General features: G+C 46.6%; 1 long non-coding RNA gene across 2 annotated transcripts in view; it reads right to left on the reverse strand.

Moving 5' to 3' along the window:
* The window catches only part of LOC132244510 (uncharacterized), a 166,580-nt gene that overhangs the window by 125,392 nt on the left and 14,014 nt on the right, over positions 1 to 27,174 (reverse strand). For both annotated transcript variants that reach the window (XR_009456031.1, XR_009456030.1), the window contains exon 2: positions 21,683 to 21,782. This is a non-coding gene — a long non-coding RNA (uncharacterized LOC132244510). The remainder of the gene's footprint in view (positions 1 to 21,682; positions 21,783 to 27,174) is intronic.

The following is a 27,174-nucleotide window of genomic DNA, read 5'->3' on the forward strand; positions in this document are numbered from 1 at the left end:
CGGTCGTACCTGGGGTGCTGTAGCCCAGGGCAAGAGTGGGAGAATAACTCAAGTTCACCTAATAACAGACAAAAGCATGAGCCTTGAGACTTGAAGAGTATATTCAGAGACCCAGAGGGGACAGAGGTACATCCAGCTCTGTCTCTGCCAGCAACAGTTGAACACTTAACAGGTTAGGGTAGATTATGCCTACTAAGAAGGAACTATTGAGGGCAATGAAAATACTAGTGACTCATGTGCTTTCAAGATGACGCTTCATCCCCTCCTCTAGGCTTCTCAGCTTTTAGCTAGTCCACAAGCATGTTCTTTCCCGAGCATGTCAGATGATTAAAGCAGAAGTGAACCTCCTGCTGAACGTTTAAATTCAATGCCCTGCATGTACCTCAGCAGAAATTGCAATTGGTGTAATTTCTGTCACTTGCATCAAGTCCCATTCTGTACTATCTGGACAGGTAGCCCTTCATGTTATTTAACTGTCAGCATCACGGAGTTTTATTCATGATGGCCTAATATCACCCACCTGGGCTGTAAAATGAGTTCAGTTGTGTAAGTAAAGACATGTTAAATCTAGCAGTTATAGCTGTCATTCTGCTTTGCAGACATAACCCTGATCTTATTCATCTTCTTGCCTTTCGAGATTTCTTTTAGAGCTCTTCCTATCTCCTCTTCCATATAGAGGCACAGCAATGAATGCTCAGGTCTTAATCTCTTCTTCTGGTTTGTATGGGGACCTCTTTTGCGGTCTCCATATTCTTGTTTTTAAGCCATTGAGGAGACATACAATAGTGACGCAGAGATCTAGTTCTAGCTACTACTCTACATTTGTTCTTCTTTTTTTTTGCCTCTCCTGTTCTCCATGTGCAAGGACAAATTGCAACCCCCCCATCTTCCTCCTCTTTCATTTGCATCAGAATTCGAGTGGGCAACACAGGCAGGCTTTTTAGTGTAACCCGGGTCCCCAAAATGAGTGTCCCCCCTCTCACCAACAGAAGGGGAAGGCCAGCAGGGCACACGTGCTGGGGGGGAAACAGCAATCACTCGCAGTTCCCTCCCACCTATCGTGTCTCAATAGAGGAGGGACAGAAAGCAATGTCTTAACCAGGTACAAAATTTAGTATAGATAAATATAGTGAACTAAAGTGAGTATTTACAGGTTATGAATACATACAACTATAACTATGTATACACCCAAATACAAGCAGTAAGCATAACGGTCCCAAATGATGTAAACAGATAAATACAACAATAAATAGCACTCTGAAATACAAAGCGTACAGTTAATAAACCCTCCAAAATGCACAGCGTGTATCAAACTATCAATAACACTCCAAAATATAAGACACAAAAGTTCTCTAGCGGTTCCCCTCCTCGAGGGGATCTCTTCCTCCCGTCTCTTTATTGAGCCTACCTTCCCTGAGTGTCACTCCCCGGTGGGACACCCGTTTCCCCACTGACCCGTGTGTCCCTAGGAGCCAGGTGGGGCAGTGTTCATAAGCTCCCTGGCCTGACTAATGTTTCGTCAAGGGAGAGCTCAGTTTGAGGCCTCAGGGGGGTGGCGTGACTTGCTCACACATCCCAGTGGCTCTATCCTTCTCAGAGGGAGTTGCATATCCAGGGCCGCGCCACTCTGAATGCTGTTCCCTGCGCTCAGGAACTGCTCTGCTCCCAGGGCCCTTGCAGACCCACTGCAGGGAATGGGTCCCAGACCGCCCAGCCCCTCCTTCTGGACTTTACGTCCCACAGTGACTCGCCCTGCAGTAGCGCTGACTCCCGAGTCAGGCCTCATGCTGGGGTTAGAGACCCGAGCCGCCTCGCTGCGGCTCCCAGGGTCCCGGTCACTCACAGGTCCTCCGTGCAGCAATGTCTGCACTGTAGCCCAGCCTCATGCTGTGGCTCCCAGGGTCCCGGTCCCTTGTGGACGCCATGTGCAGTGATGCCTGCACTGCCCAATGCCTTGCTGATTGCTCCCGTGTGCTCGGCACACAGCTGCTTATATTCCCTTCTGGGGCTCCACCCCCAGATTGAAAATGAACCAATTAGGGGGGTTGCAACTGCAGTTCCTAATTAAGTCCATTCCTCCCCTCCGCCCCCTTTGGAATAGAGGGGGAGCAGACTCTCCTCCTAGCTCCTCCCCTCCCTATCTCCGATTGGTGGGTTTTGCCCCACCAATCGCATTCACAGGCTTCTAAACCCACCACAGTTCCGAAAAAGCTCCTTGTCCAAGCTCTAGTTTTGTAAAGTCAAGACCTGGGATGGTAGGGATCCATTTTATCCAAACCAACAAACCTCATGTTGTTTCACATTAAAAGTTCCAGTTTTAACCCCTCTGAGTTGGTCAGATCTGAGATCGTATATGATAGACGTGCTTTCGGAAACCTGTCCTATTCAGGAAGAGCACATGCTTAAGTGTTTTCATGAACGGAGGCCAGGACATCACTGAGGTATTTCTGTGCGCCTTCAAAGCAACACAAATCAAATACTGAATGTGAACAATACACAAAAGAGGATGCTTCAAGGCATTGCTTCAAGGCATCCATGGGCTCTGAAAGGTGAATGAATAAAAAAAAAATAGCTGTGCGCAAAAATACTTTTTTCTGGATCGTCTGGGATGCAGGTGGTGAAGTACATGAGTGAATCAGCTGGTAGTCCCATTCCACACTTCTCTAATTATTTGAAGATTAGCATGTCTCTAAGTGCACATCATTTTCACATCAAAGGGTAATTTTTTAGGTAGAAAAAAAAAAAACCCTAAAAAAAAAAACCCACCCAAACCAGGAGTGGATTAGAGGATAATTTCTTCGCTGAAGTCTCTCAAGCAGCTGCACTCCATGGCATGACAGAAAAATTGCAGGAGAGAGAGACATTTACAGAATTCTTGCGTAGAATTCAGATTATTCATCAAGTGGGAAAAAGAAAAAAAAAAAAAATCAGCCAAACTGAGGTGAAAATGTAAAATGAAAATGCGGTTCCTTGGGTAAAACTCAAATGCTAACAGACTCCAAAGCAGGAAGAGAATCCAATCAAGGGATTAGGAGTCAAGAGACCTGGGTATTAACCAGCTCTGCCATTGTGCCTTTGACCAGCCACATAGGAGTGATCCTGCAAGGTGCCGAATGCCTCGGTCTCCTGGCTCCTACGTGCAGCGATATGGGAGTCCTGCTCCCTCTCTCGTTCTATAAGGACTAGGTAGATTACTAGGGACTCGGGGCTTCACTTATCAGCTCTGAGCAGTCTGGAGGAAGGGGCAGATAGAAGTAGGTCCCTTCTTCCTCACTTGCATGCATCCTCCTCTTCTCCCTGCTGTATTTCGGGGGGGAGGGGTTCTCCTCATATTCCTCCACTTATCAAAACAACAATTTGGGAACTCTCTGCTCTTCTTTGTAGGTACGGCTCTTTTATCTTTCTCAGCACATTGACCAGATGACTCTGTGCTCTGCATGTTGCACTAGCACTATACCTGGTGGCCCTGGGGAAACTTTTAGTATCAGGCCCCCCTTCGCCAGAGATAATAATAAAGACAACAGGAAAAAAAATTACCATTTTGGGGCCCTCTTTGTGTCCGGGCTCCAGGCGGCCACCCAGTTCACCCATGCCCGTGTCCAGCTCTGCTCTGCACACAAACAGTATTGTCAAGTACCAAGAGGTTTTCATAAGTCCTAGTTGGGCCTTTCCAGGGGGTTGTTTAATGCCCCCCATCACAAAATATCTGACTAAACTAGTCCTCACTGATCTATTCCAATGATCTTGAAGATTAGGCTCAGGCAGGAACTTTCTTTTAATGAGATTTTATGTATTTTTTTAAAAAAAGAGAAGGTTCAATTCAAAAAGCCACTTAAGCAAGCAAACATTTAGAGTCCATAATGTCGGAATTGCAGGTGAATGTTTCTCCAGAGTATTCAACCTAATGCTGATATAGATCTGTCCTATATGACAGCTATAAAACTACTTCAAGAATATCAGGCACGAGGCCAGCACAGCCGTTTCCTCATTTCAGCCAAACTCAGGAACGGAGCAAGCGTAGGGTAGTGGAAAAGGCACTGGACTAAGATTCAAGAGGCCTCAGTTCTAGACTTGTTCTGTTAACAGCCGATTACATGACTTCCGAGAAGTCACTTGCCCATCTATGTGGACCATTAGCTTTTTGTGGGGCTGGAGTTGTCTTATAAGCGGGGCTCTGATCTCAGGTTGCTCCTCCGAGCGTTACAGTACCGCAAACAATAAATAATAAAATTCCAGTATCCTCTCTGCAGCAGGACCTGAGTCATGGCGACCATTTTTATGGCTTCCACATTTATACAAAGCATAGCGGAGCTAATGGTTACACATGGATGCCAAAGCACCTTTTGGAGCAGACCTGGCTTTGGCTCATGCTTTGTGCTGGCAGTTGCAGAAGCCTAGGTTTATATGCCCCACACTTCTGTACACACAAACCTAGAGATGTACATAAGAAAAGTAGAAACTGATACAAGTTTACTGCTATTTAAAGTGAAATAACTACAACCGACATTAAAATATGGACCATCCCACCCTTCTATCCACTAGGGAATAATATTAAATTATCTAGCTTATTAGAAAGTAATCACTTTGTAGTCTACAGTGTTCCACCAATAGGTGGCACTAACCATTTTTGGAATTCCCATTATACGGTATTTTTATTTCCCTTCAGTTAAGGCACAGATCAAATCAATTTTATATGTAAGGATGAACTGATCATGCATTGCATCAGAAAGCATCCAAAAATCACAACTTTGTATTTTCATTCTTAGGATTTGGGTTAAAAGAAGCCTAAAAGCCAATCTTGTCCTCTAAATAGACTTATTCAAAAATTGCACCCAATGTAAGCGACTCTTCTCAGTAGTATTAGTTAGGTGTAAATTTACATAAACTGGTCATAAAAATCTCTTGGACTGTATTTTAACTGGACACATTGCAAAAATTAATATATTTTAAAATAAAAAGCCTGAGCATCTCAACTGAATAATGCAATCAGCCATATCACAAATACACAAACCCACATGGCTAAAACATACACCTTAGCATCACCGTTAGCAATTTGTGTTCTGAAGAACTTGGGGCAGAATTAAATATGCATCTTAAACTGAAATAACGGGCCCCTTTCAGGGCTCACACCGACATGGGTTAAGTACGGTACGGTTCACAAATTACGCTAGGAGTCTCGGTCTGTGTTATTTGCTTCAACTGGCACAGAACCAAGCGCAATCATCAAGAAATACAGCACAAGTCACTGGGAAGCAACTTGATGGGAAACCCCATATCAACAATCCCATCTAGATTCAGGTGTGTATTATCTAATCACTTCAGCTTACAACTCTACGCAGTTGAATTCATTCTATATAAATTATTAAAGAATCTGCAGAACATTACACAGTTCATGTAGTTAATGATTATAGTTCAGAGTCTAGGTCAGATATAATTAGATGTTACATTAAAATAGCTTCACAGAGCCATTTATTCTGATTTAATTACTTAAAATGATAGTATAATGAGCGGTGCTTTCAAAGAAAAAAAGAAATCTTTTAATGGGCTCATTTTAAGTTAATATAAGGCAAATTAATCACTTAACAACATGTGATAAAAGACAAGTTCATATTTTAAAATATGTTGTTCCAATGTCAAAAAGGTGACTTAGAGTAATGACACCTTGTGCTGGATACACACACGGAGAGGTGTGGAAATAAGATCAAGTCCCAAATATCTGCACATCGGGAACATCTTCTAAGAATCGCTTTCTTACTTCCTCAGAGGCACTTGCTTGTCAAACACCTTTGAAATACAACCTCAGCAAGACATTCACGACCACCAAAATTTATCTATAGTTCAATACGATAGTAAGTCCTAGCAATACAGATCAACTGTCAAACACAATGGCTTAGCTAGTGAAAGGTTTAATTATGGACTGGTTTATTAATTATTCAATTGCTGACTTGGGAAATCAGTTTTAACTTGCTTATTTATATACGAAAGCAGTGATGAGCACATTTCCTTGGTGGATTCATCTATAATCCTTTAGAGATCTTAATCTTCTATCATTTTTGGAAAACCCTCATTTTGTTCTTAGGGCATGACCGCACCAATTATGTGGCAACTATTGGGAAGAGTATGAGCAACTCCTTACAGGCAGTAGCATAACTAGGGTGGGGTGACTAAGGCAGCTAGCTGCCCTACATGCGAACTTGTGGGGCTAAAGGGGAGACAAATATCAGCTGCTGCTGCAGCTACATGATCACTTCAGTGGCACCTGGCTATTTTGTTACCTCTCTGTTTACAGAAAATACAGTAGGCTGCCTTTTACAACCATGTAGGGAGGTACTTAGGGTGCTGACAGAAGTGACACTGTTGTGCAAGTGGTCCCCTGAAAGCACTCTACCCACATCAGGTGGGCTTCAGTCCAACGCTCCCACCATCTCCAGTGCAGGCTGGACAAATGCCAGACCGGGCTCTCTTCCCATCTTCCTCCCCGCTTCCACCCTAAAGACAGCCCCGGGTTGGAGGGGAGGGCTAGGGGAGGGGATCACTCACTCTGTCTAACCACTTTTTGGACAGAGGTGCAACCTTTCCTGTTCTGGAGCCAACCTAATGAGACCCAATTTGTCTGCCTACCATTGTCAGTCAACAAATGAGCTCTGCTCACGGTGCCCATTCCCAGGTTAAGCACTATATATTCTTGCTTTCGGGCCTGCTGAGTACTCTCTGAAAGCACTCGCCACCCTTACTGTTGGGTGAGGGCTGAGGATGACCCCTCCTTTCCCACTAAAACATAGCATTTTGTTGAACGAGGCAGGATTAGATTACACCAAGATCAACCCCAAATTAGCTAAAAACATTTGCTTCTGCATTTCCTTCTGGAAGTTTATGCCCCCATTTTTGTTTCATCAGTAGAGATCAGGAACAAACAAACAAAAAATGCCCAAGGTGGATCATTTATACTTTTTCCACACAGACCAGCTCTTCTTCAGGAGAGATTAACAGCAACAAAAGACTCTTCATAAAAGTAGATGCAAATACTTACAGAAATGCTTGCAAAATGATCATTCATTACCCCCAAAAAGCAATGGTAAAAGTGTGGAGGTTCTGGCTGTAAACTAGTGGGCACTCCCCACTCCCCCCACTGCATAAGTAATTTGGGGTTGCACATTATACTTTTAATAAAGAGTCTCTGTTCCATTTATCTAAAACCAGTAGCTTTTGAATGCTTTGCTTCCTCAACAGCAGATATAGTAGCAGGATTTCGGTGCTATGACAACATTGTGCGTGTCATCTGGTTAGCTTCCTATAGGTGGTTACAGAAGGCCAAGTAGCTTTCATATGTGTTTCACTAGAGCTGTGCTAAGTTTGAACCAGTCATTTCTCTTCTGTTACCCAAGCACCTTGCAGCTATCAGGGGCTTAGCTGAACTCAGTCGTGGAACTGAACCACCCTTTGCTCTGAACCTCCAACCAACAAAGTTTGCAACCAGCCCGGGTTTTTACCCAACCGAGATGGACCAAAACAGGAAATGTTCATCTTATCTCATCCCAAACCTTATCTACCCGTATGTCCATCCACCTAAGAACGGAGACTTGGGTATTCCTGCCCTGAGTCAGGGGGGGTTGGACATGATGATCTTTTGGGGTCCCTTCCAGCCCTTAATTTCCATGATATAACACGACCCCCCTTTCCCTTTTTTTCTACTCTGAAATTTTGGGTTTCTTAGAAAGAGAGAACATTTCTCTGTGCTTCAAAATTAAAAGGCCCACCATCAGAATTATGTCATGCAGTCATTAATAAGACTTTCCAGACAAATCTGACTGGAAAGATAATAGGGTTAGAACAATTAGGGGGGGAAAAAAAATACCATTTTCTACAATGGAATATTTTTCTTGTCATATTCATTGTAATTATTTTCTAAATGCAGATTGTTTTCTACAGTTGCCGCAGCAATGTTCCAGAGTTAATCAGACCATATGTTTTCGCATTAAGAAAAGAAAGCTAATTAAAAAGAAAAGAAAAGCAAGCCTTTCTAAGGAAGACTAGTAAGTTTGGGTCCGAGAAGAACGGTGAAGGAATCCTTCAGGAATGTATACCTTCATTCAGCTCTGCTCTGTGTTCTGTTTTTGGAATTGTTTCTGGCAGAAACCTAAAGGCAAATATGAACCAGATGTACGAGGAAATATTTTCTTCATCAGAAAGAAAAGAATAGCTCTCTGTCTGCCAAGAGATTTTAACCTTTACATTTAAAGGAAGGTGATGTTAAAAATACACTTCAAACACTGCTGCTTATTCTAACTCTGGGGCCGCGCTCTTACTGTTATGATTAGAACTGGGAAGAGAGAAGTAATTTTGTCTGCCAGGGGATTTCAGTTCTTCAAATCTCATTTTAGTTTGATTTGGGATAAAAACCAGAAATTTTCAGGTTTTCCACCAAAGGGGACTGAGCCCCGGTACCACGGACCCTGGGTGCGCGTCCACTCCATGGTACCAACCTCCAGCATGCCCCATGCCGGCTCCAAGCACGTGAAGATGCTCCAGTCATCCCCAGCGAAGTCTCCGAAGCACGCAGGACGCTGCCGTCTGGAGAGCGTCCACAACTCTTGGACTGTGCAGGGGCTGAGATCTTGGGTGCCTGGCAGGCAGATGAATCATCAAGACCCCGGGAGGCGATGCTCTCCAGCAGCTCAGCAGGCAGCTTGCCAAAGGGACAGGAGACCCGACAGGAAACCTGGCAGGTCTCATCCAAAGCTTTCCAAGCAGCTCCGATTAGGATATCGGTTAGGGCCCAATTAGGGATCACAGACTCGCTGCACTAGACAGCGTGCAAACCTCTGTCAAAAGCAGTCCCTTCCTCATCAAGCTGCCCGTCAAAACTACAAGGTGAGATGCAACAAATGGGTACACAGCAGGCTACGGACACTTCGCATGAAGTTTTGTTTAGTCCAAAACCCAGTTTTCCATCAAAAAATAGTTTCAGTGGAGAACTTTTGCTGCAGCAACTGCTTAAGGAAATGTGAGACCAGTGAGGACCGGCCCTTCCCTGCTCTCTCAAAGTAAGGGAGCTGCATTTTGGGAACTTCCTTGCTGAGGCCATTTGAGGAAGGCAGGTCTGTGGATCTGAGAGCTGCCCATATACATCCCTGAGGCCAGTCACTGCCTTATTAACCTTGGAAATATTTCTAGGGGGTTTTGAGACCATCACCTCCAAAGGCAAGCCTAGAAAAAGGGAAGTCAGCCTGCAAATCAGCCACACGCACGCGTGCAGGCTGGCCGGTGGGGGCAGGAGTGCAGCGAACGTCTGGTTACTGAAAACACATTTCCTCTGCCACGCTCGCTGGCCAGCTGCCCGCACCCCCTCCTCCCTCACTCTGCGCACTCCAGCAGAGCGAGTCTACAGGGCACTATTTATTCACTCCTCTCTCGTGACTCATTATTCTCCCCCTCAGATAAAGCACTAGGGTTTGGCTTTGGTTTTTATTTGTGCTTATGCTGCTGCCAAGTGCCACACCGCCTTCTCCTACAACCCCCGCTGCCTCTCCACCCTGCGCACCCTACCCACACCTGCTCTGGGGAAGGCCAGGAGCAATGCCTGCCTCCCCACCCCAGCTACTCCCATGGCGCAGGGCAAACCGGGGTTGGAGATTATGCCTTGGAGAGGGGGAATCCACTGCTCTCACCCCCTCTACAGCATCTCTCACTGCAAGGGACTGGGAGGGTGCCTGCCTTTCCCTGAGCCCAGGAGCAATCCCGATCCCATTTTCTCAGGAGAAGCAGTCTTTGCAGCATGTTTCTTCCTCAAGAGCTGCTCCAGCATCCTGAAATCATCAGTGGGGTACACTCCAGCCATGCCAATAGGGTGAGGGGGATGGGGAGCAGCATATGGATGGTCACCCTAGCACATCCCAAGGAGACAGCAATAAGGACGTGCAAGTAGGGAGGTGACTCGTCCTTCTGCGGAGAGGTCCTCTCCCAGTTTCCTGGCTCAGAGAATGGAATAACTAAGGAAACCAGGCTGGAACGGCCACCAGACACCCACCCTCGCTTGATCCCAAACCTACCGCAGCCTCAGCCCCCGTGTACTGGCTCAGTACAGTGTAGACATCAAGGGTCAATAGACCTATCCATTATATACCTTGGCGTTGAACTTTGGTCTGCTCTGATTGTGCAGCCCGGCTTGGGGGTGATTTCCAGACCTCATTATGAGAATTAGTAAGAGAATCTCTCCTCCTCCACATTTCAGTGGGAGTTTTCTGCCCGTGACCTTTCTTTTCCTCTGCCGGAGAAAACAAGATGCCTGTTCTTCTGAGAGTGACTGGAAAACACTAGCATCCGTGTCCCTTAAGACTGTTTCCAGACCTCAAGAGGGGACATCGATTCTATGCAGAAATTTTAGGAAGCAGAAATTCCCCATGTCTTTGTAGCAATGCAGTGGGATTTCATGCATCCAGTGGTCTGTCAGACACCAAGGGATGACATCCGTCCTTTCCTTCTCCCTTTCCTCCCACTGCTCGAGGGCCTGAACACATGCTTTTGATGTAGACAGACATCCTACTGGAGACTGTAGGGATTTTGCTAGTGTAAAGGATGTACGAGATGAGGTCAAACGCTTTAAAAAGGAATATAGCGAGGATTCATTAGGATTGGAGAAGGATGCGTGGGAATGAACTGAAAACTTTAATCTAATTAAATATATCTTGAGGCTTAAAGTGCCAATACTTGATTATCAGTCATATTGCCCATAAGAATCTCTTTTTCCCTTAATCTCAGACAGACTTTCTTTGTACAGGGAACAGACAGGACTTGAGCTTTTCCCTGGCCACTTCAGACAGATGCGACGTGTTTTTGATCAAGAAAACAAACCAAACAGATAAACACACACACACACACACACACACACACACACACACACTCTCTCCTCCTGGTTGTCTGAAGTTAAGTCTTCATGTCAAACTTTCAATGAATGGCCTCCAGTCACCAGGGAGTCCCTCTGCATTTGTTTTACATCCTGCAGGATTTCCACTGGCTTTTTCACTACTGCATGTTTTTTCCTCAAAAGATCTTTTCTTCGCTCCATCACCTCTATTCTATTCTTCTACATAGTCTAACTTTTGTAAATCAAGAGCTCCTTAACACTGGAGTGCTGAAAAAAATCTTTTGCCCATAGACCCAAAACACTTTGCGGAAGTGGATCAAGTTGGATTAAAACTTCCATTGGGCGGTATTCTAGGGTCCAGCATGAAACTGCTGGTGAGAAAGGAGCCTGTCCCAAAATAACCAGTACCCTGATGGCTAGGACACCACTCCCAAGACATGATACTGGGTCAGGAGCTCGAACCTATTTCCTATGTATTAGTGGAGCACTCTGAGCATCAGGCTACCAGCCATTCGTCATGAAGTGGATCTCTCTCTGTCTCACACAGTAAGACAGACACGAGTCTCTTCTCTCTCATATGATTTTTTAATCAAACGTTTCAAAATCTCCCCATATTGAAATAAAAGCACATTTCAAAACCTCATAATATTGCGCACGGCAAGAGTCCTTGTTTCCTAGCTAAACCTACTAAAAAAAATTCAACTGCACAATGTCCAAACGGATCAAAGTTAGTCCGAACAAGTCTGCTTAAGCTAACGCCGAGAGATAAGAAAGAGCAGCAATTTTTCCCCTCAAGAAAACATTATCCCTTTGGAAACCAACAACCCATATATTCATTCCATGTGTCTAAAAGGAAAAAAAAAAGTTTAAAAATCCAATTATATTTAATGGAGCATCTAAATCAATAGAGATCTCAAGAGGGACACTGGGGAGGGGGGCAGTTAGATCACACATGTATTGTGGAAACTGGTAAATTATCAGATGACAACATTCACAAATCCAGCCAGCCAGCTGTGATAAAAATGCAGGTTGTTCTCCCCTGAGCCCTGAGACACTATTTTCCAGAGTTCAAACTCACTATAGAGTCTCACTATGAGTTTGCATAAGCACTGAACTGTTTAATTAGAATTGCACAGATGCTGTCCACTGCAGCTTAGTGTTCAAGTCAGCCCTAGTGGTAAATATACTGGCACCACATTTTGAGGGAAATATTATAGTTTTGCTATAAAAAAAAAAAAAAATGTATATTCGGTGAAGTGATATCCCAAAAATCAAGTTACTTGGGGGCTAGGAGTTATGAAAGGCAAGTTTTAATTCTTTACTTTGTGTTTGAGTGATGGAGCTGTTTTTGTGCACATGTTAAGAGGAAGTTTTACCCAAGGAAAAAAACTCTATGATCTAGCAGATTCACTTTCTGAGCATGTGCACATGTCTGTATTGGATAAATGGATGTTTTGAGCCCAAAAAGCAAGCCAGAGGCAGGCAGATTCTCTTTGCTGGTGCCAGTTCAAGCCTGATGATAAAAACAGAGCTTAGGCCCGTTTCTTTTAAACAAACAGAATCCAGCGCGCTATAATTATACACGGTCAATCCTGCTGCATCCGCTCACAATAAATTCCACCAGCGCTATCTGTTCAAAGCATCCCTAGCACTTATTAGTAACTTTTTGCTTACTTTAAAAGACTCTCAAGGTACTTGGCATTATCAGAGGAAAACCATCCTTGTCCAGGCCTCTGGATGCTGCAGCAAACATAAGCAACTTCCCATCAAGAATTCACCCTCAGGGTGGCTGAGGGTACAAGCCACAAGCTGGGGGTCTAATCCCTTTTGTCACCTCTTTGGACAAGTCATTTACCTGGGGAGGTAATATTGTTCAGCGTGCTATACCTTTACACCATACTTTTACACTCAGTGCTCTGTCTTGGTCCAGAGCCCCGGGCCAGCAGAGGGGAGAGCTTTCTCATCCCGTCACTCTCCGCTTCCTCTTTTGCTGCCCTGAATCAGCCTGGTGCAAGGGAAGCATCACTCTCCTGCGGTTTGACAAGCAGCACTTCCCCTGGAAAGCACAGCTCATCTGTTAGACCAGCATTCAGATCACAACCAGTTCTCCGCTCCGCAGTTCGGGCCTATGTTTGCAAGCCCTCCCTGTCTAAGCTCCCAGGGGCTGGCTGAGTTGAGATGAGAGGAGAGGCAGCAGAGCAGAGGAAGCACTCTGCCTGGGCTGCTGTGGACCTGGGGGGAGCCCAGCTGATGTGCTGGGTGATGTCTTTAGTGGGCACCCCCACTGGCACTGTTTCCATCTCGTTCTGCAAAGGCCAGCGTGGGATGAAGGGACCTGGGTGGCATTGCTAATCGCCTGCTGGCTAAATGCAAAAGCTCTCAGGTTCCCTTATGGTGCTCAGAGACAAGCTGCAGGGGGGTGGCTCAGAGCTGCCTACACGGATCATTTCCCAGAGCAGTCACACTGTTAGGAAAGCAGTGGCTCTTTCCAGGAGGACAGAGCAAGATGAGATCTGTGCCAGGCACCCACCACAGGGGTTGCCACCTGGAGAGAAACCAAACTCCCCTCCTCCTTTACCTCCCTTCCAGCAGGCTGGAAGTGGAGACCTGGAGCACTGCCGGCTTCACAGGGAGTGGGGCCTGGCTGGAAAACCTGCCTCCAGTCAGGAGCACTTAAGCGCTCCAGGGAGTCTGGCTGCCAACCACAATGGACCAGCCAGGGAGCCTGGCACATGTAAGGGTAGACTGGGACTTGACCCACAGCCCCCACCAGGAGTAGCCTTTGCCCTTTCAGCATGGAGCAAGCTGCCCGGGCTGTGGGTCCCCGGATGCTCTCTGGCCAGCAGAGCGAAGCTGGCTTGGGGAGGAGAAGGTGGGATGCTCTAATTTCCTGCTGGTACCTGCTAGCAGCCAGTGCCATCTGCCAGAGGAAGGGAAGGTTGTCAAAGGTACAGTACCTGCTGGAGCTGCTCCACAAGGCTCGAAGCTTGTGTGCTGGCATTCGCTCAGACACCGGCAGAAAGGGGAAATCTGTTCATTCAGCCGTGTATCATATGCTCCCTCTCCACAGGTCACAGCACATATACAAGGCAGCCCTTAAAAGCAACCCCCCGTTACAGGTCAACTGCAGGGGCAGGACCCTTTAGCACCAAAGCACGGCCCTGCAGCACTTGAGCTCAACAAGTAACTCTTAGCCGGTAGCAGAAGTAGGCTCCTATTCTCTTTGTGGCCCTGCCAATAGATACACTAAGCCAGCACATTACAGCAGCTCAATATGGAAATGAGACAGCAGCAGCAGCTGCTCTGGCAGGCACCATTAACATACAGGATTTTGGCATGGGGCAGTGAGCTGATGGCAAGGTGGTGGTGATGAAGGGCCTCTTTGTACCCTGTCCTGTGACATTGCCCAAGGAGTTGGTATTTAAAGAGGGACCCCACTTTCCCCTTTCCATTTTCCTGCTGAAAACATCTGGTCCGGCTGGCAAATATGCCTCAGCAAATATAGCATGCCATCTTGTGCATGGGCACAGTGCCAGCTGAACAGACGGGCATGAGCACAGACAGCCAAGAGACCTTGTATCAGCATCAAATGCATTTACCGAGGGCAGGATTCGCAGCCAGGAACGTCAAAATGGCTGGGTTTCCGCACGCGTAGGTATGGGGAAAGTAAAGCTGTGGTCCTCCAGCTCTGAGCAAGGTTAATACTGGTAAAAACACAACTCCTTCCTTCCCATTTCTCCAGTCCTGGAACCAGGCTGTGTGGGATCCCATTTGGTTCCCACTGCCTGGACTGTTCTCGCTCCGTTTTAGCTGCACTCCAGAGAGGCGCTGGCACATTTGGAAAGGAAGGGACCAAACCAAAGCCCCCCTTCTCTGCAACAGTATTAGATCCCCTCTGCAGGGAACTAGATCAGGAAAAGGACAGGCACAGGCAGACAACTCTTGCAATCTTTGCAGCAAATTAACCTGTGCTGCATATTCTGCCTTTGCAAAGTAGAACAAGGGCCAGCCAAGAGCAGTTCACCTCACCTTGGGTTGCTGGGAGAGTCAGAGGTGACCACTGGGAAAGTCAGAAGGCGGTTAATAAACCTCTTGTGGTAGAAATAAGGACCAAGGCAGAAAGGTGGAAGCTACAGCCATGTTCAGAGGCAAGTTTTGACCATGGCTCCTGTTTAGGGGCACTGGCATTTGTGGCCCTGAGGACTGCAGAAGCATCATTTCACCTCTGACAGGTAAGGGATACTTTGGTTCTCAGAAAGGCAAATCTGTCCACCCTGGAGAGAGAGCATGCCAACATCCAAAGACAGTGAGACGGAGCACCCCAGAGATCTGGTACATCCTGGGACACCCCTCACCGTGATACAGCACAGTTCAGCCTCACTAGTGCGAAAGGACCTGGGCATCCTGTTACCTCGCCGTCACGCAACATCACAGCCTCCTGCCATTGGGAAAGTGGGGGCAGTGTTAATAAACCTCCTTTGGTAGGAATGAGAGCCAAAGCAGATCTCCTGAGGCAAAACCCCAAAAGAACAAGGGCCTGAGTGTCTACTGCCTTGCACTTGGTGCACTCATATACATTAGGGGTAAGGCAAAAGGCAGCACATCGTGTGGGTCCTACAGTGATGTGCGAGAGCAGACAGCAGGCGGGACAACGGAGAAATCAGCTTCTGACGCTGCAACAACTCCATAACATTATAACACAGGCACAACCCGATTACAAAGGTTGCTTTGGAGACGGGAGCCATGTTTAAATACCATAGTAACCAACCACATCCTTCTCTTAAAGCAGGAGAGAGACATAGTTAATAGAAGGGGGGATTCTTTCATGGGGCTGCCGGACACAGGTGGACCTTGTGGGTCTCTTTGTGCTGGAGCAGGCCAGGTGAAAACGGAGGGTGCAACTGTGAACAAGTTATATATGAATCAGGGAGACCTTCCAGTGCCCCACAATGAGGATGTCAGCATGGATCCAAGATTTGAGGGTGCTCATTTTGGCTGCAAGAGGGACAGGAAGACAGCCTGCACCCACCTGCAGCATCTGCATGCGCTCTCCACATCCCAGAAGGAAAGTCAGCGCTATGTGACAACACTTGGTGGAGCCCCTAAGCCCCGACATGTCCCCGAAGCCCATGCATGGGCTGATGACCACCTTTTACTTCTCCTCCCAGGTGCAGCCATAACCTTTAAATGCCGGCAGTTACGCATACTCCATCAATACGAGCAGGGAGAATGCTGCAGTACAGAGGCAATAAAAGAGTGAGTTTTCCTGTACCACGCACCCCACTGAGCACAGTGTGCTATCGACTACCAGTTTTCTTGTCTACACTGGCTATAATGAGCCCTCTCTGACAAGTGATTGACTCAGCCATTGTGTTCATTGGTGATCATAGAAACAAACACGCTCCATATAAAATCGCAGCATTTTAATCCCGAGGGCGCTTCCTGTGGGAAAACTTGGCCTGTTGCTGGGGGCAGGACCGGGTGCTACAGTGTGGGCTATTGAAAGGGGGTTGTTAGAAATTGGGAGCAGGATGGTGGCTTCTTTCCCTTCATCGTTGCGTCCTGCTTTGCTGTTTCTTCTGCTGCTATAACAAACCTATGATACGTATCCTACACGAGAGGGAAGGAGAGTTGGCAGGAGCTAGCATGTCTGGACTGGTTTTACATTTTTGTATTTATTAAAATCCCCTGAAACTTTCCAGCATTCCTGGGGCAGTTGCCTTTGGAACGGCACTGAAATAAGTTACCTATTAGGAAATGCTTCACTTCCAGCAACTCTGGACAACTGCATTTCTTGGATGGACCAAGAGCAGGGGCAGACAAAGGAGGAGAGTTAACATGAGCTGTGGGATCCTAATTTTTTAACACCTTAAAGCAAGGTTTTGACCCCATCTAGAGAGAGAGAAGCCATCTCTGCCTCCACTGCAACATAAGCTGGAAGGTGCTGGGGCCGGTTTTAGTTCAAGTGAACATCCAGTTAAAATAAGAGGGAGCCTGACCCGTGCTAGAACCACACCAAATGCCAGACCCCAAAAGGGACATCATAACTAAGGAGACTGGCTTTAAAGTGGAAAGTTGGAGCGCCTTTCCCAGGAGGATGCAGGGAATCCTGTACTCGGAGGACAGAGGTGGCAGGTGGGCAGAAAGATGCTAGGAAATAAGATGAGGGCAACAGCTCCTCCCTTCCCTTTCCATGGGCACTGATGGGCATTCAGAGACAGGTGGTGCTGGGCTGACCTGAGAGAGTATCTGGGAACGGCCGGGGGCCTGGCAACGCGATCCGCCGGAGCATGGATGGAGACAGCTCCCCGAGGGCGACTGCCAGGGCTTCCTAGTTTTGGCCACCAAACAGTTTCTCACTGGATCCTGCTGCTTTAGCCCAGTTTAAATGCAAACCCATATCACTTTAGATTGGATTACCAGCCATGACCCCCCCCCAGCTCTGTTGGGTCAACGTCAAAGCCCATTGAAACCAATGGGACTCTTTCCGCTGACTTTTATGGCCTGTGAATCAGATCCACAAGAGCCAAACTAGTTTACTAAAGCTATTTACTTTAAGGCTTGCTGCTGGAGCCCACCACTGAGAGCTCTCCACCGCCTTAGAAATACTTCCATCTCTACTGCGTGCCAGTGCCCAGATATTTAACACCGGGGACAGAAAGCTGTTTAATAACTGGCTTAAATGCCAAACTTCAAATAGGCAGATCCTTGGTTTTTAATAAGAGGGGGCTGGATTGACAGTCACTCACTCCCCACAACTGCAGGTTGACAGGTGTCAGCCAGGAGCGGGCTCAGTTGTACCCCTTCCCATGAACAGCCTGCGTTTTAGCTCCGGCCTGAGAGCAGACTTGCTTTCCCTCCCCAGCTGTCCCACCCATGGGAGTATTCAAGCCCTTTGCAACATGGGTGGTTTTCCTGTAGGCAGGTGGGAGAATGGCAGGACCTTACAGGTTGCTCCCTTGAAAGAAGCTGATCCACAATCAGGTCTGATTCACGTTGCAATCAAATCGACCTCCGCAGATACCCTGCCAGCATGGTTATTCACTGTCCATGATGCATGCCACAGAGGATGCTGTTTAAGCCACACTGTGAGGACTGGAAGCTCTAGGGCACTGGTTCTCACCCTTTTTAGACTTGGGGCACCCCTCTTTAGATGCAATGTCCACCTTGGAAAATGCCAGCTATTAGTTTTCCCTCCTTTTCAGACTACACAAAAATACTAGAGCAATTATTTTTGTTGCGAAGAACTCAGAAAGACCACAACAGGCCAGGATGTTAAACGGCATGTTAAAATTGCTGGTTTTATCTTGGGAATCTGGTTTGCACACCTAACAATGCTGACATGGCATGGCACCCTGTGGCACCCTTGAAAGGATCTCAAGGCACCCCATGGTACCACAGCACCTGGCTGAGAATCACTGCTCTGGGGCATGACTACAGATGTGGAACAAGAGACTGAAAAACAATACCTGACTGTGGGAAAAAAAAAAAAAAGGACTTTGCAGGAGCTGAGTGCTTACTACGAGGTGTTGACAAACCATGGCAAAGGTGGCGATGTCTCAACCACCTATGTGCTAGAGCTGCATGCTCCAAGGAACTAATGAAGAAGTGGGGCTATACCACTGGTTCAACCACCTGTGACTGCGGCACAGACTATGCAACACCTGCTGCAATGCAATGCTGCTCCAAGGTACATGCACAATGGAAGATCTCAAGTACAATAAGCAAGCACAAGCACATATAACAAAATGGTCCAATGTGGCATAGACATGAAAAGACAATGGCTGTTCCATGGGGAGAAACCCGTACAGGATGCGACATAGCCCTCCCTACATCATAGGTCCCTTCACTTCATCAAGATCTAACCCACATCACCTAAATCTCTCTGCTGAGGCACCAACTGGTTCCTGAGACTGAATCCACCTCCAGTCACTATGGGAGCTTGGGGATCGTGCATCCAGAATTAGGCAGCCAGGGGCTGAGGCAGAGAGGCAACAATTAGGGCTGCCTGGGAAATTATCTTCCCTGTGCCCGTGAATGAAAGTGTATGTATGCTACCATCCAATTGGCTCTTTGGGGCTTCAGCTGCTCTATTAAAAACACATATATTTTTAATTTAAAACAAATTCAGGACTTTGGCTTTTTTGATGAACATAGATAGACATGTTGGCAAGAATTCCCATTGGGCCTACAAGCTTTGTATCGCCTGACAAAGGACAAACGGACTAAAAACCATTGGCCAGCTCGGGAGATAATCCCAAGGTTTCTGAGCTCCCTCCCTGCCAGCACTGCTTAGAGCAGCCCTTCCTTATTCTCCAGAGCAAGGGCAGCTGTTCTCCTCACCCACCACGCAGCTAAGATTTGCACCTCTGATGCACAGCAATAGGTTTTTCTCTGGCTAGCTGGAAGCCACCCGCCACTATCTGACACGATGAAAATCTTGCATTTTCACTGGCTCGGCTGAGGCTGGCGCTGATGCCAGACAAGCTCTCTTTGGCCTCTGCATACAGCAGCACAAGAGGCGATTGCGGCTGGCTAGAACATAAAAACATTTCTTTTCACTCGTGCTGAATGGGAGCGGTGGGTGGCCATGTACGCCTGGGAAATCAGTGCGAGATCAAAGTGACATGACTGTGTGAAACGCACTGTAAAAATACCCCCCCCCCCCCCCCCCAAAAAAAAACCTTACTTAGGAAGAAACCCAAAGCAGACCCGAGAGGAGCAGAGCCGTATGAGAGGGAAGGAAATCAAACACTCGAGGGTGGTTTGGGAGAAGGAAGGAAGAAAGGGAACAAATCTGTACCTATACTGAATGAAATAGGAATAGCATACACACCTACACAAGGTGCTTTCAAAAGCATCCAACTGACATTGTAGCTTAAATCCCACTGATTTGCAATAGGCACTTTTGAAAAATATATCCACAGCCATGAATGCACCCCCACCCTTAACTAAAAGCTTCACACAAATTACATCTGCAGGTACATTAAACACTAACTGTGCGCAAATTAGCAAACAGCAGAAAGAAGGTTGATCAAGCATACATAGTCAGTCCACCCTTTCTCAGAATACAGAAACAAAGGGGTATCCATCCAACCAACTTGAAAGGAAGAAAATCGAAACACTGATCAAAGGAAAGTTTGGGTTTTTTTCTCCCATGCAACATGAAGCTGGTCTGTGGAACTCATGGCCACCAGTCATTACCACCCACTCATGGCCACCAGTCATTACCACCCACTCATGGCCATCAGTCATTACCACCCACTCATGGCCACCAGTCATTACCAAGAGATCATCAGGATTCGGAGAGGAACACAAATGCATAACAATTGCAATAGCTGGAGGTACGAGAGCATTAAAATACAACACACGGGCTCTTTTAAGTCATATAATCCCTCCAGTTTTGGAGGGCAACATTCTGTAACTCAGCATAGCTTAAGTGCTAGCAGACCTTTAAGGCCTATTGGGACAGGACGGTGTTTGTAGATTTGTCCTTATTAAATAAAGTGATGCTGATCTCAAGGTGGCACAGGTTTCCAGGAGGTCTTTGGCCCTTGCTGTATAGTGGCCTTTTCCTTAAGTTGCCCGTGATAACAAAAAGTTGCACTCAGACTGTTCTATGAAATGGCTTTAAAAGGGGTACAGGAGAGGAGGCAGACTGGATTAACCCCCAAAGGTCTGCAGATACGTGCCTAGAGATCAAGACTTGTAAATGAGGGGAAAATGGAATCAAAAGTTAATGAACCAAAGTTAGGAAGTCAGGTAACTCTACCCACCCCCTTCTGGGTCCTTAACAAATGGAAACTTCACAGGGAGAATGATGAAGCAGGCAGGAGGGCAGGGGACTGCAAAGCGTGAGGGTACCATCTTAGATGCCCCCCCAACTATTTACCACCCAGTTTGAATCCCTCACCACACCACTGGGACCCTCATCATCCTGGACTCTGAAAGGCATCCTGACCTAAATGATGTCATCGCTGTCATTGGCTTTGTTTAAAATCCTAAGCATCTGGAATATGAGTATCGCCAGACGCTCCATTACTGTGTATGCATTTTTTAGACATTTGATTTTAAAATCTAGCCACACAGATGCAATTATCCAGGTGTCCAGTTACCTCCAATGCACGTTAAATCAGGACTGTTCCTGTGCCTCCAAGCCAAGAAACAGTCACTGAAAAACAGAGGTGCTGCCATATAATTCAATCTACCCACAAATACCAAATGCCCATATTACACCCAGCAACATGGGATGCTGTTGGAGCTATTGAACCTGGGAGCTCTGGGTCTATAAGCACGGTGTTCATGAACCTCATGAGTCTCTAACGTCTGATATCAATGGACATTAGGTACCCAAATACATTTAGGTGGTTCTAGGATGCACAGCTGCAAGCCTAAAGCTGTAACAGTTCTCTACAGGAGAGGACAACTATAGAAGTGTGGTTTAAGTACATCTTCTTCCACACCGATGCATAGAAAAATAGATGGGCTTTGTACAATGTCCAGAAGGTCAGTGTGGGAAGAAAACTAGGAAGGACCCACAAGAGAAAGCACCAGTTGGAGTTTTTCCTTCTTAAGCCGATGGGCTCTAACTCAGGCATTTTGCTGACTGATTTATGACCCTTCCCTAATATCTAAGAGCATGTCCGGTGGGTGATTTAGGGAGAGGGGTAGCTGAAAACAAAGGCATTTCTACTGCTAGTCCACGGGCAGAGAATAAACACTTTTGAGTTTACAAAGTTTAAACAACAGACTTTTGGGTGTGTAAGTGTAGAAAATGTCTCTACTCTCATCCACCCATGTCAGAGTTTATAAAAGTACCTTCATTTCCTTGGTTTCTTGTTTCTCTGACTCAACATTGCTGCTAGCTCTTGAGTCCCAGTCTTCTCTTTACAGCACAATACATAGTAACATCAAACATCTGGAAGAAAGAGTGGATTACCAGTAAACTAACTTGTGAGCATTTGCTATTGAAGACAGTACTACTGACTCTCACAATTGAACTGAATGTCTCGAGACAGGCTCAAGATACGAAGCCCTAACTCTTGTAGTCAAGTGGTTGCATGAAACTTGGCTTTCATTTGTGGGGGATTTAACTTGAAAACACAATGAAGCCCAGAGACTCAGAAACCAAGTGGCAAATAAAACAAACCCAGCATTTTTAAAAACCATGCAATATTTGCAGTCTTGGAGTTCGCAAAATGAATTTGGGTCATCTTAAATTCCTCAGTGAAAACTCACTCGTCACTTTGGGGTGGATCTTGGATGGGGAGAGGGAACAGGGTGGGAAGTGGCTTATTGCTTTTCAGTTAGATTTGTTTTTCCCTTTCAAAAGTTTCTTAAGAAAAGCACAGCAGGGGATCCCCAGACAAAGAAAGATCTTGCTCAAACCCTCAGGGAGATGCCCAATAGCCAGGAGGGAGTCAGAACCGGGGGAGGGCAAGGAGCTACATACCAGGCCTCAGCCCTACTAGGGATGTTGTGGGAGTTTGGAAAAGCAGTGTCTATAGCAGGTGAAGTCTTGGCTCTCTGGGAGCGCATCCTCAGTGCTGCTAGGCCCCAGTAATGCACAACTCTGCCTCTTCCAGTGTGCTGGTGCAGTGTTATCTCCCTTCTCATATTGCTTTCTCTCTCGCTTTTGTCTTTTCTCCCTCCCACATAAATTCCTTGAGGAGCAGTAACCTGGGCCACATGCCATGTAAAGCCTTTGCTCTGGCCCAGGTGATAAATAACTCTTTTGAGCAAGAACAGTGTCCAAATCCCTTGTAAATAATGAAGCCAGGTGATAAGAGATCCCCAAAACCAACCCCATAGGACCCAGCATTTGCCAGATGTATTTTCCATGTCCCTCTCTCTTTAAGCAACCTCCCCATCCACCTTGGACAGTGGCCAGATGGGACCGTATGCTCCAATGTAAAACAAGCCAAAGAAGTTTAGGTACTGAAAGAGGATGGGCTAGGTAGAGTGCATGGTCTGCTTATAAGGTGTGGGCTCAGACACTCACAAAAGCCTAATGGTTTCGCCCCATAACACAAATGAATGGACTAATTTACCACCACCAAGTATATAAATTGAGTGCTTTCATGTATTTACACACAGTCCTGTTCTTCCCATTAAACTTTAAGAGCCAGATTCACCCATCTTCATTCATGCCAGATAGGCCTTCACTCCACAAATAATCCGACTGATTTAAATTGGACAACTGCTTGGCTAGTCAACGCGAGCCGCAGAAGCTGCTCCACAAATTCTGATTAGCAAGCTTCTCTGAATCACGGCTGAAGTCTTCAGAGCTATGGAAGCCACTCTTTTCCCCGGCCCTTGCAAGGTACCAGCCTCGGCTAACGCAAGGGCGAGATGGGATGTTTTCAAGTTTGCATCCGCCCTTCTCTTTTAAAAATGATTGATAACGCTTTCTACGAGAGACGGATGAACAGAAGTGCTGGGTCCACTCCTGTTTAGTCCTGGGGTGAAAGCCTGGCTGCATACTCCCGGCCCCTATCACTACCCAGCTGGGTGCACTTTCACATAAACACCCTGTGCATAGGCAGAGAGAGATTTTTAGCTTCCATCGCTTTGCAGATAAATACAGATCACAGGGACCTATCAGATGGGATACTTCAAACAACACGAGCTAGAGGCCCAGACACACGCACCTCTTTCCAAAGGACTCTAAATCTTGCCGAGTTGCAGGAAAATTCAGCGCACACTACATTAAAAGAAAGGCGCATAAATTACTGTAGCCTCGGGGCAGCCGTAACTTGCCTTCCTGCCAATGAGCTATGTAAGTTTTGTGTGTTCGTTCACTCCGGTGATTAATAAAACATTCAATACCTAATGTAACGTGGTAACCTCAGCATCTAAGAGCGCGCCATGTGTTTGGAGGCACGGCGGCGATGCTGTTAATGATTTGTATGCATTGGTGCCTGAAGAACATCAGCAGAATCGGAGGCTCTTTGGGCTGCATGCTGTGCAAGCACAGGAGACAGCAAGGGCTCCGTCTCAAAGAGCTTGTGGTCTCATTTAAAACAAGGCACTAAAGGCACCCCACAATGGGACGAATGCTTACAGATTCACTGCCTTTGAAATAAATAGGGATTTATTAATACAAGGGTATAATGGGGCTGCTCTCTACTGGCCCTTTACTTTAGATCACTCCCATAACGGAGTCACACCAGTGCAGAGCTGTTATCTCCCCCAAATGCCCAGTGCTAGCTAGCTATGCTGACATTGCCTTGCACATGTACAGAAACGGGGGCTAAGCCCAGGCTGTGTCTACAACGCAGCCTGAGTTGCAAGAACTAGCTTTAAACAAGCCATGTCAGGGACTTTAGCTGGGAAAATTAGCTCACACTGGCTCCACGCTGGCACAGCTAGACTGCTTCCCATACCCAAGCTCTGATATCCTGGAGTCTGCAGGGCAAACATACGACCAGCGATCCCAGAGGACTGTTACACCCCCACCTTCTCCCCCACAGTCAAAAAAACAGGCACTTGACCACTTTATGCTTGGAGCTGAAAAGTTTCCTTTCCACGCAAACCATTCTGAACTGAGCAAAGTGTTTTGGTCCAATGCTTTTGAACCAAAAATCAGCATCACACAAGACTTAAAGTGCCTGGGAGGAAGGTCCCTCTCCAAAGCCCTCTTGATAGCAGTGGAAGTCTTTCCCTTGGATTTCCCCCAGCTTTGGTGAAAGTCCCCCAACAGAAGTAAGTTTTCACCTAGTTGATTGAACATTTGTCATTGGGTTTAAATCCAAGCTTGGGCGGCAGCGAGAATACGGAGCAGAACAGGGACTCTGCAGGACGACTGCCTCTTTGCAGCAGGATCAGGCTGCGTGGTCTTTCGCCCCCGTGTTATTTCCAAGACAGGCAGTCCTCACGTGCCGCGAGATGCTCGAAATGGAGCTCCTCATCCGCCAGCCTTCGTCAGCCCCACGCTTATCTGCATCCCGAGCTCTGCTGATTTTACATTTTCAGAATGTCAGTAGAGGAACCGTTCTGCACACAGACGTCTGCATTTGTGATGTGTCAGATCCTCAAGGTCTTCAAATATCATGCTCATTCCCCTGGGTTTTATATGGACTTTTCCAAGTAAGCAATTTTGCACTTCAATTTTCCTCCGTAAACACTTCTTTTTAAGTGAATTTTAATACCCAAGAGAGCTACAAGTCGGAGAGTGCTGCAGGCTGAACATGTCTACGTCAGGAAGAGATGCAGCATGCCTGGCATGGTCACTGCAGTAGCTGCCACCTGAACGTCTGGGGGGAGGCGGGGGTATAACTATGGGTGGCAATGGGGCACCCTCCCTTCACTGTCAGCTTGGGCTGACAAAGCGGCTTACATCACCAGGCCCATTCTCCTTGCTCAGCCTGCCAAGATGGGTGAAATGAGCACTAGGCTTGAAAAACACGTTGAAGCTGGCATTGGGGCAGTTTCCAAGACAGCATGGCATGCATTTTTCCCTTTACCCTATACTCAGTAAGGGGGTGTAGCAGGCTCTGCAGTAGGCTTGATTTATACCATGGGGGCAGGGAGAGGGGTAGAAGAAAGGAAAAATTTAAAGTTGCCCCTTCCTTTGCACAGCTTACGCATTCACTTCCCATTCACTCGCCATGGCTTGTAGTTAGACTCATGTCTCCTTAACAAGCTTTTCAGGCCACCCGTAAGTTTGATATCTGCTATGGCTGGATATTAAAAGACTTAAAGGCCTCGCTGACATTTGACCCACAGATCCCACTGCTACGTTAAGCAGGTTTGTAGGGTTTACACAACTAAAGCTAGAGGGACAGCTGCAATGTGCTCTCAGCCGTACTTAGCTCCTGCACTGGTATGGTTAGGGCACTTTACTGGGAAGCAGTTATAGGTTCAAAACTCCTTAGGCTACAGGGGCCTAGAACGTGGGTTTCCTGCTCCATGTGCAAGTGCATTAACCAGTAGGCTAACCAGTGCATTAACCAGTAGGCTCAACTTACACAGCTAGAATGAAAATTGGCTTCCTAAGTGCTGTTTCCCATGCTTAAGGTGGAGCTGGATTTGCAACGGGGCCTTTAATGGTAGCTGTGCACGTTGAAAATCATGAACACCCCATTGAGTTTGCATTCAAAGCAGTCTGCTCAGACATCCCACAATGGCTATGCTGAGGGATTTCTGATGCAAGCAAGAGCCTATTTAATGATGACTTATTTAATGATTTTGGAGTTTTAGTACTTAAAAAAAAAGAATTAACTTAGTGTCTTTCTAGGGCTGGATAAATCCTTCTGGAAAGTACTGCAAGGTTTGTCATCTAAAAAAAAAAAATATATATATATATATATATATATATATATAGTTCACTAATTCTGTAAAAAAAAAAAAAAAAAAAAAAAGCAAAACCCCTCTCCTGATTACTTTTCCATTACACCATACACCTGTCAGTGCCAGAAACAGTATTTTACTCCAGTACATTTTAGGTCTTATGCCAAACGTTCACTACAGCCGCTTTAATTGTATCATCTTTAATATGTATCATCCTTTTTGTCTCTCAGGCCAAGTGTCTCTCCCCTGGTGCTTCTTCATCTAGAGTTTCTCTAAAACGTTTCCTTTCTTCTCACTCCTTCCTGTTCCACATTATTTCATCTGGACGACTCATCTCCTCCGGTATCCTGGGTTCCTTTCATTTTTGCACGCTTCATCCCGCTCCGTTTGACACAACTCCACCAAAACACTCCCTCCACCGACTGCCCGACCCCTTCCAAACCTCCTTTGGTGGTTGCTTGTCTCATTCTCCACATAAAATCTTCAAGGTCACCTCAAAACCCTTTTACTAGAGGCAGTTGCCTTCTCACCAGATGTGTGTCCAGAGCTTTTTATCCATGAACTCTTCTATCAAATGCAATTGTATGAAAGGGGCTGTGAGGTCTCCGATGCAGGAACGCTGTAAAGGGCACAGGACAGATGCCACCTACATGCTCAGAGGCCGAGAAGCACCAATCCAAATCGCAGCTACCAAGCGAGAAGGCAACAAGAGCACACGGGATACTTCAGATTCAATGGTAGATCAAGCCAATCCCGCTGCATTGGATAAGGCACAGGAGAGGTGGAAAGCAAATATCTAAACAATACCACGTCTGAACGCAGATCTGCAGAGGTGACGTTTCCCCCGAGTGGGGAGACCCAGCTGAACCCCAATTTCTCTCTCTCCAGAGCGTCCCTGCAAAACATGTGCTGCAAAGAGGAGGGCAGCAAGGGGCTTCACACTCCCTACACCATGTTACGTGTCCCTCGCACACTGCAGAGTTAATCCAGACTCTGTGGGACCAGTGGCCCAGGGTCAA

The sequence above is a fragment of the Alligator mississippiensis genome, chromosome 12 (assembly GCF_030867095.1).
Source record: "Alligator mississippiensis isolate rAllMis1 chromosome 12, rAllMis1, whole genome shotgun sequence".
Classification (NCBI taxonomy): domain Eukaryota; kingdom Metazoa; phylum Chordata; order Crocodylia; family Alligatoridae; genus Alligator; species Alligator mississippiensis.